General features: G+C 38.6%; 1 protein-coding gene across 3 annotated transcripts in view; it reads left to right on the forward strand.

Moving 5' to 3' along the window:
• Nucleotides 1–4,542, forward strand: part of XKR9 (XK related 9) — a 90,244-nt gene that overhangs the window by 14,540 nt on the left and 71,162 nt on the right. The window lies entirely within an intron of this gene.

A 4,542-nucleotide genomic window follows, 5' to 3' on the forward strand; every position in this document is an offset into this window, starting at 1 on the left:
TTAGCATTTATGAGCAATCTTTCAGGGTAAAATTGGTAATATGCAGTAACAATATGATAATATTGTTGAGAATTTAGTGTCATATAATCCAATAATTGGTAAAATAAGCATAAACAGCACATAAAGTAAGAGTCTTCATTTAACACTATTGACCTTTTTTTTTTTTTTTTTTGGCTGCTAAAACACCTCTGTCATAGTGATTATCCTATCCTCGATCAAGCTTTCTTACAGTTTTGGTATCTTTCCAGAGATATGTTCTGCATACACAAGTAAATACACTTTTATCTATCCCTCCTCCATTCTCCATTTTAATTCCAAATGTTTCAGAAGGCCCAGCACCAAGGCGGTTGGAACTAAGACTTTCACAATCGATATTTCAAATACTGAACTTTTTTTCAAAACAAAGTATCCTCTCAAGATCTCAAGGCCCCCCCGCCCCCAGTGGATTGAGGGAAAAGACTGATATGGTACATTTTCCTGCTCTGACAATTCCTGGAAGTTGGTAGCAAGTTTCATGCTGATCCATGCTCTGGTAAGCAAGGAGTGACTTGCAAGGGAGGGGACACTAATGTATAGTACTGGCAGAATTAAGAAACACTTGAATCTTTTCTCATTTTCTCCAGGATTTTAGCTTCCCTGCTACTAGACAACTGTACTGACTTTTTCTTGAAGTGACAATCTGGAGATATGAAAACACTCCCAGATAACTGAAAAACACTCAAAAAAAAAAATCTCACAGAAACATACAGAAAAGATTGTTTGCAAAGAGTTGGTCCAGTCATTCTGTGAGCTACGGCAGAGAACTGTTTTAGGTACATTGGAAGGAAAGGAAAGGTATTCAGTAAGGAATCCATATTGCTCCAGAATCTTCCTGTGACTCTTCTTTGAGCACAGACTCACCCACTCTGGCCACAGGGGTAGGCGTATGACCAAAGGTGGGCCAAATATAGTACATAATGTTCTGTAGATCAGAGAGACTGGCCCAAGGACTGGGAAATGAGCCAGTGTAAGTCATGGAGTCCTTCTCCTAGGATTTTTCAAACCGAAGCTGAAAGAACCAGTTTTGCCTGCTGGTTATGGAGTGGTTAGGATATGAGCCCAGAGCTGCCTGTAGTCATGTCCCTTGTTATGTGAAGAAGCCAGTCTGCTATTGGGTCCCTGACATGCAAAAAAGGGAGTAGAAATGAGAGGTCTGGGGTTGTATTGATGGGATCCAAACCTTCATTCTTGTTCACAAGCCTGGCTCCACCCTTATCCTTCTTAGGTTGGTTACATGTGTCAACCAACATTTGCTTAAGCTAGTTGAAAATAAGTTTCTGTCACCTGCAGCAAAATAGATAATACCTATTTGGCCCCAGCTCCCTAGATCTAAGTGCCTTCTAGGTATCTCCCTTTGGATATTCTTTGGTACTTCAAACTCATCTGTAGTAGAACACAGCTTTCCTTCCTTACCCATTCTACCTATTCCATTTCCTTTATTTTCTTATCTTATCAGGTCAACCTCTACTCAGCTGTCCAAGCCAGAAACCAGAGCTCTACTAGATTTCTCCCTTTCTACTTGATCCCCATTCTTCAAGATCTAGTAGTTTCTAAGTGCTGTTCCTTTTCATAAGTATTTCTCGTATCTGTTACCCTGTCTTCTATTACCTTTGAGACCCTTTCTGCTCCTTTTTCACTTCTCCCACTTTACTGAAAAGGCCAAATCTCAGAATCCTTACCCTGTCCACTGTTGAATGGGGTTCCCTTCTGTTCCCAGATGATTGGTCTAGCATAGTTACCATACAGGCTGGTCAGTAATATAAAAGACATGATGGCAGGAAAGCTCTCTTAAAGAGGGACAGTGAAGATTAATTATACCAAGCAGGTCCTCTTCTATGAGGAGAATGGAGTCTGAGACACATAGAGGGCTACTCAGTTGTTGCAAAACAGAAGCTGAAGATATACAGAGAGAAGGCAGAGGTGATGACAAGGAGAATATAAGCTCTTGAGTAAACAGAAAATGTGCAAGCAGAAGCTATGAGTAATCCAACTCCACTGGGTATATTGAATGGAGAGTAAAGTAATTGGCTGATATGATAGAAACAAAGAGGAATGAAATCACCATAATGGTTGGGGACACACTCTTGCTTTTGAGGAGGCAACAAAATAATACTAGAACTGCTCTGGACTGTGCTTAGCTTTCTAATTCCTTAATTATGCATGCTCCAGCCTGTGTGAAGCATGGCTGGGTGTCAGTACCTCGGTTCCTGTAAAATTTCTGTGTTCCCTAGCTGCTTCTTATCTCTATGACTTCAAGCCACAAAAATTACATACTCTCGCTATAGAACTTAGTTCCCCAATCATGTGACATTCTGCCCTATCTCTGTTTATGTGCATATACTGTTTCTTCTAACTGGAATAATTCTTCTTATCTCCTAAACATCTCTAAACTTCTTTAACTGGATACGACTTACTCATCTATGAAGATTGAGCTCAGGCTCCTCTAAGCTTTCTATAACCCAACCAAATTTAATGGTACTGCGTATTGTAACTGTGTATCTCTGCAACTAGAGTATAAGCTGCTTTTGAGAGTAGAGAAACTGTTTTGTTCCCTGTTGTGTCCCCAGTGCCTGATCCAGTACCCAGCACAAAGCAGATACTTAATGGATGCCACTGTTTTTGTTAAAGTTCAGTTACCTAGACTCTTTCAAAAACCAGGAAATTTAAGGGCCTTCCATTATCATCCCTCGTCCAATAGATCCACTTGCAGTTGGGCCATGGTTCTTCAAAAAGGCAGTGATTACATGGCTTTGTGCAGATTTCTTCAGTTCAGAATGCCTTCTCATCCCTGTCCCCTAACTCCTTCCAAGAACAGAAGTAGGGAGACCAGAGTTATGAGTTATTGCAGTTGTCCATGCAAGAGAGGATGACAGCCTGGACTAAGGAGTATTGGTGGAATAAGAGGCAGAGACAAAAAATTCTAGAGCTGGAATAGTCAATAAGTACGTGGTGAAGAATTGGATGAGATGAGGGATGGGGGCATATCAAAAATAACTATTGGGTTTTTCTGGTTTGATCAACTGGTGCTGTATTCAGAGACAGGAAAGAATGGAGGAGATGCAAGCTAAGAGGTAACTCGACATTCACCCAATCGGATTTCTTGTCTAAATTTTGCTGATATATGCTATACTTAGGGTATGGGAATACTGATTTTTTTGTTTTTGTTTTTGTTGGGTTGTGTTGGAAAATACTTATAGTTATTTTTTAATTTACCATTTTAACTATTTTTATGTATACTGTTCAGTGGCATTAAGTACATTCACATTGTTTTATGTGTGATCACAACCACCATCCATTTTCAGAACTTTTTTCATCTTCCCAAACTGCAATTCCTTGTCCACTAAACACTAACTCCCCATTTCTCCCTCTGCCAGTCCCTGGCACCCACCGTTCTACTTTTTGTCTCTATGAATCTGACTACTCTAGGTACCTCAAATAAGGGGAATCATATATTATTTGTCCTTTTGTACTGGCTTATATCACTTAGAATAACGTCTTCAAGTTTCATCCATATTGTAGCATATGTCAGAATCTCCTTCCTTTTTAAGGCTGAATAATATTCCACTGTCTGTGTAGACACCACTGTATTTATTCATTCATCCTTCAGTGGACACTTGGGTTGCTTCCACCTTTGGCTATTGTGAATAACACTGCCATGAACCTGGCTGTGCAAATATCTGTCCCAGTCCTTGTTTTCAATTCTTTTGGGTATATACCAAAAGTGGAATTGCTGGATCATATGGTAATTCTATATTTAATTTTTGAGGAACCACCATAATGTTTTCCATAGCAGCTGTACCATTTTATATTCCCATCAGTAATGCACAAGGGTTCTATTTTTTCCACAGCCTCCCCAACACTTTTATTATTTATTATTATTATTTTGATAATAGCCATCCTAATGGGCATGAAGTAGTGTCTCATTGTGGTTTTAATTTGCATTTCCCTAATGATTAGTGATGTTGAGCATATTTTCATGTGCTTATTGGCCATCTGTATATACTATTTGGAGAAATGTCTAAGTCCTTTGCCCATTTTTGAATGGAGTTAGTTTTGTTGTTGTTGAGTTCACCATTATTTTGTAATATGGTTTCAGGAACACAACAGGTCCCTAAGGCAGGAAAACAAGTGTTATGATAGTATAAAAATGCTAGGGACCTTGGGAAAAGGGGCAGAAAAAGGTGAGGATGTCAAAGAACGTTTTCAAAAAATTTTAAAAGTTTTACCTTTAGTAAAGAATAAAAAAAAGAACATTCTCAGGATTCTGAGCTCATTTTAGTATTGCAGTTTGGTAACCTTATGGGTTAAATAAGCATTGCTGGGCTACCCTGAGAACCTAACCCCTGTATTTAAGAACACTACTTGTATAAAAAATGCCCTGTCTTATAAATCCTCTAATTAAAAAAAAACTTTCGGTATATAATTCATATGTATGATGACTATTTATATACTAAAATCTAAACTTGAAAAGTTAGTCATACTAATGGATTACAGAAATAATTA

This window comes from Ursus arctos, unplaced genomic scaffold, assembly GCF_023065955.2.
Source record: "Ursus arctos isolate Adak ecotype North America unplaced genomic scaffold, UrsArc2.0 scaffold_6, whole genome shotgun sequence".
NCBI lineage: Eukaryota > Metazoa > Chordata > Mammalia > Carnivora > Ursidae > Ursus > Ursus arctos.